Raw genomic sequence first — 10,624 nt, forward strand, 5'->3', positions numbered from 1 at the left:
CCGGGGGGGGCTCTACCCTGCCAACATCTTGCCATGCTGCTCTGATCCCATGAAACTGATGTTGACCATCTGGCCTCCAGAACTATGAGAGAATGAGTTTCTGTTGTTGCAGATCACCAAGTCTGTGGTGATTTGTGGCCGTCACAGGGAACTAACTCAGCTAGTAAGTGGCTGAGTTAGGGTTTGAACCTTAGCAACCTTTCAATTTTCAACTTTACAAATGTACTTTACCTCTGTTCCCTTGCCTTCTGTCAGTTCCAGTCCTACCAGGAAGGTAAATAAAATTATTCAAAAGCAAACTCTTGCTTCTTCCCATTTTCTGATGGTTGGAGGACATGTGTGATGGCAGGTGCTAGAGCAGCTACCCTGCACCCAGAGGGTGAAGCTGCATGGGAGGAATGGCTGAGTCATCCCTGGATCAGTGATCTCTAAATTGTTACACTAGAGACAGAAACAAATTTCTGTATTGTTAGAAAGAAAGAAAGGAAGACATGAGAGAGGAGAGAGGAAAGAAAGAAAAAGAAAGAGAAAGGACCTCATTATCTGAGTTCCTCTCAGAAAAGCCTGTGAGTTCACAGGCTGCCTTTAACTTCCATGGGGAATGAAATGAGTAGCATCTACCATAAAAACCTTTTTTTTTTTCTTCTGTTAGATTCCTTATGTAAGAAGCCCTTACTGCCATCTTGGAGTCAAGGCTAGAAAAACATTTGTCTTCAGACAGTCTTGGATATAGTTTTGTTTTTGTTTTTTCTTTCCTTAGATATAGTTCTTTTCAACCTTGGATATAGTTCTTTTTCCTTTTTTTCTTTCCTCCTCTCCCCCACTTCCTTCTTCATTAAATATTAAGTAAAGAGACTGAAGCAACTCAATACATTTCCCTTTTTACCTTGGCTGCCAGGAAACTCAACTAAAATCAATATTCAACTGTCATGATTGATTCATCTCAGTTGCATGATCACATTTGTGTCCATGTTCCACTGAATCCAGGTTCATAACTCAATTTTTGTACTTGTTCTGGGAAACTTGGACCAGGCTAAAGGGCAAATTGATTTCTCTCTCACTCACCAGTTGAAGAAACTCTCTGAGCTTCAGTTTCCTTACTTGCAAAATGGGGATGATAATTGTAGAGTAAGAAATAATAGATTGCCCAAGATTCTTCCTGCCCTTCTGGTAATAGAACACGTCTCCTCTTAGCAAGCACCCCTCCTCCACTCAGTCCATATCATTCCAGTGGACTGACCCTTGTATCTGTCAGTTTTTGGTACATCAATTGTCCTGAATCTCGGTGGCTTAAAATAATAAGTATTGAGACTTCCCTGGTGGTCCAGTGGTTAAGAATCTGCCTTGCAATGCAGGGGATGCGGGTTCGATCCCTGGTTGGGTAGCTAAGATCCCACATGCCGCAGAGCCACTAAACCCATGCACCATGACTACTGAGCCCATGGGCCACAACTAGAGAGTCCAAGTGCTACAACAGAAAGACTCTGCATGACACAAAGATATGGTGTGCCACAACCAAGACTCGAGGCAGACAAAAGTAAATTTATAAATAAAAAGTATTTATCATTTCCCACAAGTGAATGGAAGCAACGGCACAGTTTTGGTCCCAGCTTGTCTCATGCATCTGAGGTCAGCTTCAGGTTGGCTAAGCAAGTCTGCTGAGTTTGGCTGGGCATGCTCACATGTGGGGAGGTCAGGTGGCTGTCTGTTGGTCTAGGCCAGCCTCTGCGGGGGACTGGACTCTCTTCCCTGTGGTTTCTCATCCTCCAGGCTGATTCTTACAGTGATTATGCAGGGTTCCAAGAAAGAGCAGAAACTGCAAAGATTCTTGAGGCCAATGCTGGGAACAGGTACAGCATCACTTCCCAGCATTCTATCACTCAGAGCAAGTCTCAAGGCCAGAACATGAGGAATATACTCACAGTGCAAAGGACTTGAGTCCAAGCAGGCTACTAATTACTCATCATTGTAGTGAAACTACTCCAGTCTCCAACTCCACCTCCAGAAGCTGGCAGGAGATCCAGCCTGGCCCATGTGAGCATCCCATATGGCTTCAGGGATTAGTAAAGGGATTTGCATCTGATTCAGGCCGACCTGAATCAGCCTCAGACTTTCACTAAGATTATTGACAAAGAGATGCTTCTCCCATTGTGGTTGCTGAGCCCACAGCAAGTGAGGGCTGCTAAAAGCCATCACGATGCAACACAGGAACAGACTGTCTATCGGTGAAGCCAACACAGAGGAAAGAGATCTGAAAGATGGAGTGAAATGAATCTTGACATCCTTGGGGTTCCTGCTGTACCTGAAGCTGTTCCCCTCATCCTGCCCTTCTCCTACTCCCATCTCCCCAAAGCCAGGGTTGCAATCCTGGACTTTCCCTGTTTGAGCCAATAAGTTACTGTTTTTTTTTTTTTGTCTCAAGCCAATTTGAGTTGAGTTCCTATCATTTGCAATGAAAAACGTAGACAAATGGCTCTCATACTGAACACATCTTGTGGATAGGGTAGAAAAAGCTTTTCCTTTAGGGAGCAAGTGACATGGGCCACTTAAAACTGAGAAGCTACTGAATCTTGTCCCAACACTGGGAATGGATACAGAGTTGATAGGAGCAGAGGAAAGCCAGGCTTTGGAGTCTGACGTGCTGGAATCTCATACATGTGCATTGCCTGCAAGCTCCCCAACATTGGTGCAAGGAGTCGCAATTCCTCCTGCCTAGGGCTGGTTATGAGCACTCCTCGAGCTCACACACCTGTTGCTGCTGCTGCTGCAGGGGGACACTCACTAAACGGCACTTCAGAACCTGATCTTTCTCCTTGGATGAGGAGCCGACTTGGAGAGGAACAGGGGACGACAGGGAACTGAGCGGCCACGCTTGTCCCTGAAACACCCAAGTGAACGTGGTCTCCCTTAAACAGTTTAAATGATTAGCCTGGCTTAAGGTTTTGCTTTTTTTTTTTTAACCACATGAAGCTCATGACAAGATCGGACCAAGGACCAAGGACAATAGCAGAGCCTTTTGTGGTCTTTACTATATGCGATGCTGGGAAAGATTGAAGGCAAAAGGAGAATGGGGCAACAGAGGATGAGAAGGTTGGATGGCATCACTGACTCAATGGACATGAAATTGAGCAAACTCCAGGAGATCCTGAAGTACAAGGAAGCCTGGCACGCTGCATGGAGTCGCAAAGAGTTGGACACAACTTAGTGACTGGACAACAGCAAAAACAAAGCCACTGTTTACATGTGTCCCCACACCCCACCGAGGGACGCTGGGGCCCAGAGAGGTTAAATGACTTGCCTGAGGCCACACAGTATGTGGCAGAGCTGGGGATCTGAACCCAGATTCTCTGGCTCCAGAATATCCCTCACTCATAATTGCTGCACTTAATTTTTCTTGGCATGTCTGAATTCAAAGTGAGGAAGTCCTCAAGCCTAGCACAAGCCTAGTAGTATCTATGAAAATAGGGCTTTAACTTTTGTGTGCAGAAAGGAGCATTCCAGGACTTACAAATTAGCCATCCTTGGGCTGCCTCCAACCCAGACATGTTTTATTTGGTCCATGCAGTGCTTTACATATTGGAAAAATAGGCTTTTCCCCCTAGGCTTCTTCTAAAAACCTTAGGGCTGGAGTTGAAGGGCAGGGCCACATGTAAAGGGGGGTCTGGTCTGTCTACGGTAAGAGGAGCCGAAAGAGGAGATCTCAGCTCCTGAATGCAGCTCAGTATGAGGTGGTTTCCTGAGCCGCAGAGGCCTCATCTGGGTCAGGGCATGTCCCCAGGAGCTAGCCATTCATCCCTGCCAGAGTCACAAGGCCCTCTTGTTCCCCTGCCAGCCTGGAGCCCCAGGAGGGGAAAGGCAGCTGGGGCCTCCAGTCGGATCCCAGAATCCACTGCCCCTGGGCTCCGTGGCCTTGCTGATCCCTCTCTGTCTCTAGGCTTCCCTTTCCTCATCTGTGAAACGGGCATGTGGCCATCCCTGCCCAACTTCCAACCTTCCCACCCCACGTTCTGGTCCTCCTGTGGGGACTCAACATTTCACACCTTCTTTGACTGTCCATCCAGATCAGTGGGTGGGCACATGACCCAAACTAGCCAATCAGACTCTCTCTTGGGAGAACCAGAAACTTAAGTGGAACCAGTGCTAAGCAGAAAAAAATATTGGCATTCTACACCCTTTGATTCCTGTTCCCCAAGCCCCTGTTCCCACTTCTCAGTTCCCTAGAGTTGATCTGTTACTATCGTTTCCAAGTATTTTTAGAAAATACAACTAAGATCCCACATGCTGCTTAGTGTGGCAATAAACAAAACAACAGCAACAAAAAGAAAACCAAGATAATACAACGTGCCACATTAACTTCATCACATCCTAAATTCCTGAAAGGATTCGATATATTTCTGGGCTTTCAGTTTTGTTCCATTAATCTATCAAGACAGCCCAGTACCACAGTGTCTGAATTACTGAGATTTTATGACATGGTTTAACATCTGATAATGTTCCCCTCTCTTCCAGAGATTTCTTGGATATTTTTGCTTAATTTTTCATAGGATTAACTTTAAAATTAGCTTCTCTGTTTAAAAGGCTGATGGTACTTTTATTATAATAACAAGGATTTATAAATCAATTTAGGGATAACAGACATTGTTTGCATGATGAAACTTGCCATCTGAAATCATGGTGTACCTTTCAACTTGTTAAGTATGTTTTGGGTCATTCCATAGTGAATTCAGGTTTTCTTTGGATAGGTCTTACTCATCTTTTGTTTAATTTTATTCCTAGGTTTGGTTTCTCCAGTAGTCATGTACAGTTGTGAGAGTTGGACCATAAAGAAGGCTGAGCACCAAAGAACTGATGCTTTTGAATTGTGGTGTTGGAGAAGACTCTTGAGAGTTCCTTGGACAGCAAGGAGATCAAACCAGTGAATTAAAAGGAAATGAACCCTGAATATTCACTGGAAGGTCTGGTGCTAAAGCTGAAGCTCCAGTACTTTGGCCACCTCTTTGGAAAAGACCCTGATGCTGGAAAAGATTGAAGGCAAAAGAGAGAAGGGGCCGACAGAGGGATGAGATGGTTGGATGGCATCATTGACTCAATGGACATGAGTTTGAGCAGCTGCTGTCCATGGAGTCATAGAGAGTCAGACACGACTGAACAACAACAACATTCAATCTTAATTTTGTTACTGTAGATGGGAACTTTCCTTTCAGTATATCTTCCAACTGATGATTGCTGGAATAAACAAAAGCTACTGATTTATACATGTTAATTTTGTATCTCAACACTTTCCGGAATTATCTTGTGTTTCCTACACACAGAGTCATTTTATTATGTGTAACACTGACAATTTTATGTCATCCATTTGTACTGATTAGTATGTCCAATACTATCTTAAATATGCAGTTCTGGGTTAAACTGCAGCAGTGAAAATGGACATTTTTGTCTTGGTCCTCTAGTCGAAATGCCCCAAGGGTTTTTCCAATTAAGTTTGATGTACTCCAATATATTTTACCATGTTAAGAGGTAAATATCTATTTTTATTTTACTGAGTATCCATGAATTCTTATTGAATACGTGTGTGAGTTTTTTATAAAGAATGGATGTCGAGCTTTCCCAAATGCCCTTTTAGCCCTAAGAACTATATGACCTTTCTCCTCATGAATTACATTAATAAGTTTTCTAATATTGAACTAGCTTTGCATTCCTAGAATAAAACCCAGTTGGTCATGATGTATTTTTCTTTTTTCTTTATTTTTGTATCTTTCTTATGGTTCTGTTTACTAAAATTTTATTTAGGATTTTTACATTACAAGGAGCTATATTCAATATCCTGTGATAAACCTTAATAAAAAGAATATAAAAACAGAATGCCTACATGTGTATAACTGAGGCACTTTGCTGTAGAGCAGAGATTGGCACAACACTGTAAATCAACTATACTTCACTGGAAAACTTGAAAAAATAGAATTTTTGCATTATTACTCACAAGTGAAATTTGTTACTCTGTGTAGTTCTTGTCAGGCTTAAGTATCAACATATCTGCTTCATAAAAAGAATTGTAAAGTTTTCTTTCTTTGCCTTGCTCTCAAAAAATTTAACTACCTTAGAATTGTTATCGAAGGAGTGTGGTGGGTCCAACTGCTCGCCACTCAAAAGCCTGTAAACAAGCCAGACTGGTGGAAAGGAAAGTTTGCTTTATATCAGATGCCGGTAACTGGGGGTGGAGGGGAGTGGCAGGCGTCTGTCCAAACTCCCACTCTCCCCTACTGGCAACCAGAGGAGCAAGAACTTTTATAGACAGAAATGGTGGAGGGGTGAGGGGCTACATGCAGAAACAGCACAGAGATCTCTGACCATCATTTTCAAATTGGTCATCAGTGGTCTGAGCAGCAGCATCTTGTTTGTTTTAGGTCCAGTTAATCTTCAGTTCCAGGGCCCATTTGTTCCTATTTCTTTGTAGCGAGGGCTTGGAATTGCGGCAGCTCGTGTCCTGGGTCCAGTCTGGTCGTCGTGTGGTTAAGTTCCTCCGCCTGGGGTTTCAGTATCTATGACAGCTCACAGGATATGGCTCAGAATATTATCTACAGTCCTCGAGAAGGAACTAGAGGTCCTTGACTGTGCTTAATGACTATATTATTATTATTTGGTTTCCTTTCACTGTTTTCGTTTGTGTTTGTATGGTCACATTTCCTTGATTAAACTTGTTCTTTGACTCAAGTTTTCCACAGGCAAAAAATAGGCAGAGAATGAGGTGAAGGGGGCAAGGGCCGTAGGGTCCTGCTCCGTTTCAAAATGATCTAGTCTTTAAAAGTTTCATAGAATTTGACTGCACAATTCATGAGATAGGTTTTTTTGTGGGCAGATTTTTGTCAGCCTTCTCTATTTCTTCTACGGCCTTGACACTTACCAAATACAGCAAGAGCATCTCAGGACTGTATAGAATTCAGGATCCCGGGCAAAATCCCAGAACCAGAGTCTGAACTTGAATAAGAACTTTGGGTGAGGAACCTCCCTATTGGCCCAGTAGTTAAGACTTCACACTTTCACTGCAGGGGGCGCGGGTTCAATCCCTGTCAGGATTTTAGTCAGGGAACTAAAGTCCTGCATACCAAAAAGTAAAACAGCAGCCCTGAGAATTAAAAAAAACAAACAAACAAACAAAAAACAAACTTCAGGTGCTTTGTGTGTCCATTAAAGTTGGAGAAGCATGTCTATGGAACTCTGTTTTCTGTTTGTTCTGAAGCCAAGTAGTAAATTATATTTTCCTGACAAATTATCCTTTTCATCCATATTTTTAAATTTAATTATATAGAGGTAAACAAAATAGACTCTTGTGACCCTTTTAATTTTTTCTCCCCCCCTCCGTGGTTAATTCTTTCCTTATCATGTCTTACTCCACATACTTACACTCTGTCCATTTTTCCTGGATCGTGTGAACTGTTTATCTGTTTTATTGTTGTTGCCTCCATTCCCTACCATCATCAAAAGAGCAGCTTTGGGGATTTATTTATTTCCCTTTGTTTTTTTCTATTTTGCATCTCCACGATTTCTGCTTTATTCATATTAGTTACTTTTGCTTTCCTTCCTTTTGTTTGGTTCAGTCATTCCTTTTCATAAAACTTTTTGAGTCAAATGCTTAATTCAGTTTCTTCTTTTTCTTTTTTTAGTGATAAAATGAAAGTGTTAGTCACTCAGTTGTGTCCAACTCTGTGACGCCATGGATGGTAGCCTGCCAGGCTCCTCTGTCCATGGAATTCTCCAGGCAAGAATACTGGGATGGGTTGCCATTTCCTTCTCCAGGGCATCTTACTGACCCAGGGATTGAACCCGACTCTCCCTCACTGCAGGCAGATTCTTTACCTTCTGAGCCAAGGCTAATAAGGATATTTATGGCTAAATATTGCTTTAGATGAATCTCCCAGGTTTTGATGTATAGAACTTCTATTATCATTATTTTGATAATTCTTCAATATTGGGTTTATTTCCTCTTTTATTAAACAGATAAGAGATAGGTTAAAGCATTTCAAGGTGAATCAGTTCAATTATTCAGTCTTGTCTGACTCTTTGTGACCTCATGGACTGCAGCACGCCAAGCCTCCCTGTCCATCACCAACTCCTGGAGTTTACTCAAACCCATGTCCATCGAGTCGGTGATGCCATCCAACCATCTCATCTCTGTTGTCCCCTTCTGCTCCCACCTTCAATCTTTCCCAGCATCAGGGTCTTTCCCAATGAGTCAGTTTTTTGCATCAGGTGGCCAAAGTATTGGAGCTTCAGCTTCAGCATCACTCCTTCCAATGAATATTCAGGACTGATCTCCTTTAGAATGGACTGGTTGGATCTCCTTGCAGTCCAAGGGACTCTCAAAAGTCTTCTCCAACACCACAGTTCAAAAGCATCAATTCTTCAGCGCTTAGCTTTCTTTCAGGGCTCAGCTTTCTTTTAGCGCTCAGCTTGAAAGCTCAGCTTTCAAGGTGAATATACCCTCTTAAATCAGTGTATTATTTTTTCTAGCCTTATTGCATTGTGACCTGAGAGTATCATTGGTACTATTTCACTTAAAAAATTATTGAAGCTGTCTTTGTATTCTGATATATGTTCATTATTTTTGCTTCTGTGTCCTTATTTTCTGTCTTCTTGATCTGTCAAAGGCGGAGAGAAGTGCCTTAAGTTCTTAAATGACTAACTTTGGGATTATTTGGTACATAGTTGCTCACATCTTCCTATCTTTAATGACAGTTGAACCCTTAGCACTAGACAGAGCTCTTCTTCATCTCGCTTACTACTTTCCTCCTCTAATTTCATCTCACAGAAGCCTGCAGTCTCTCCCTCCATCGTGTTTGCATTTGCGTGATATATTCTACCTCTCCTGCTTTTTTCTCAGTCACTTATTTTTGTGACTGTTTTCTATACAACATAAAATCAGGTTCTGTTTTGTGACTCAATCTGAAAATGTTCTTTCTTTCCACAACTAAGCACATTTATATTTATTGCTATGTCGTTATTGTTCTGTGGCTAAGTCGTGTCTGGCTCATAGTGACCTGATAGTCTGCAGCACGACAGGCTTCCCTGTCCATCACTATCTCCCGGAGTTTGCTCAGACTCACGTCCATTGAGTTGGTGATGCCATCCAACCATCTGTTGCCCACTTCTCCTCCTGCCCTCCTGCCGTCCCAGCCTTAGGGTCTGTGTAGGATCTTAGTTCCCCAACCAGGGATTGAACCCTCGCCCCCTGCATTGAAAGTACAGAATTTTAACCACTGGACTACCAGAGAAGTCCATTAATTGATATAGTGATACGGTTAGTCAGAATTCTTCCATTTTGGGTTTTTTTGGGGGGGGTGGTGGTGCAGGGAAAGTAGTTAAAAGTATTCCACTGTGATGTCTGCTTTTTAAAAATTTGCTTTGTTTCTTGTAGATAGTTCTTCCAATATTTAGGAAAGTTTTTGTCTGTTTTTGTTTTTGTCTATTGTTTAACTTTATGCATATATCTTTAGTCCTTTATTTTTTAAGACAGTGTATATTAGTTCCTTCTCATAAAATTACATTTTCTCATCCTCCCTTCTCTTTCCCTCCATTTTCTAATTTCAGTCGATCTTTTTCACTGCTTACTTTTGTGTTGTTAAATACCCTTGTAGTATAATCACTTGATGTATCAGCATTGAATTCTACACTCTGGCTCCCTGATATTGCAAATGAGACCGTCTGGGTTTTTTTGCCCAGTTGTCTAAAGGATTCTTTCTTTATCTTTAATGTAAAATAACTTTACTAGCCTGTGGTTTAGAGTCAGCTATTCTGGGTCGTTTTCCCTGGCACATAGTGTTGCCTTTCACTGAGCAGGCCTGGGGCTTCTTTTATATCAAGTTTTCTTGAATTGGATCTACATATTTGTCCTGTTCACTTATTTTGTGTTTCTCTGCTGAAGTTTCCGATTATGCATACATTGGCTCTCCCTTACCTATTATTTCCTTTCTAGTCTTTCTTCCGCTATTTTCCCTTCTTTTTTCATTTTCCCCTTTTCTCCCGTCTGTCATCCATGTCCCTCATTGTATTTTCTGCAAGATCTGTCCTCCTTCATGCTCTTTCCAAGTCTTCTTCATTTCCATAGTTTTCTCCCTTCTGTTTTTCTCTTGAGCTCTGCCAGCTCACATTCATTACCTCCTTTTGCCTGCCAGCTTCTTCCTGAGTCGTTCAATTATATCTGTTTTATTATTTTCCTTCACAGAGGTAATTGCTCATTCAATTTTTTAATTCATGCCAAAATTATTTGGATATAACATTTTTCATTTGTGGTAGATTTTTATGCTCTTTTCTGCATAGTTTATTATAATGTCATGGTATCAAGGCTTTTACACTTGTCTTTTTTTTTGGCATGTCATTGAAAGGGCTTGGTCTTCCTGGGTCAGATATTTACTGACTGTCTCTATGGGAAGAAGGAGGGTACTTTCTTGGACTTCGTAACTAAAAGATTATCTCATCTCTGTCAAAGAGACACACTGTTCCCTAAAAACATGTCTCCTTTCTCTAATTCTTTGTTACATCATCTCTGTTTCTCAAAATCAGATCAGGTCCAACAGGGCTTCCACTACTCACCCTGGTTCTACCTTCAGTTTTATAAATAAAGAATCCA

Source organism: Oryx dammah, unplaced genomic scaffold (assembly GCF_014754425.2).
Source record: "Oryx dammah isolate SB20612 unplaced genomic scaffold, SCBI_Odam_1.1 HiC_scaffold_10, whole genome shotgun sequence".
NCBI classification, from domain to species: Eukaryota; Metazoa; Chordata; class Mammalia; order Artiodactyla; family Bovidae; genus Oryx; species Oryx dammah.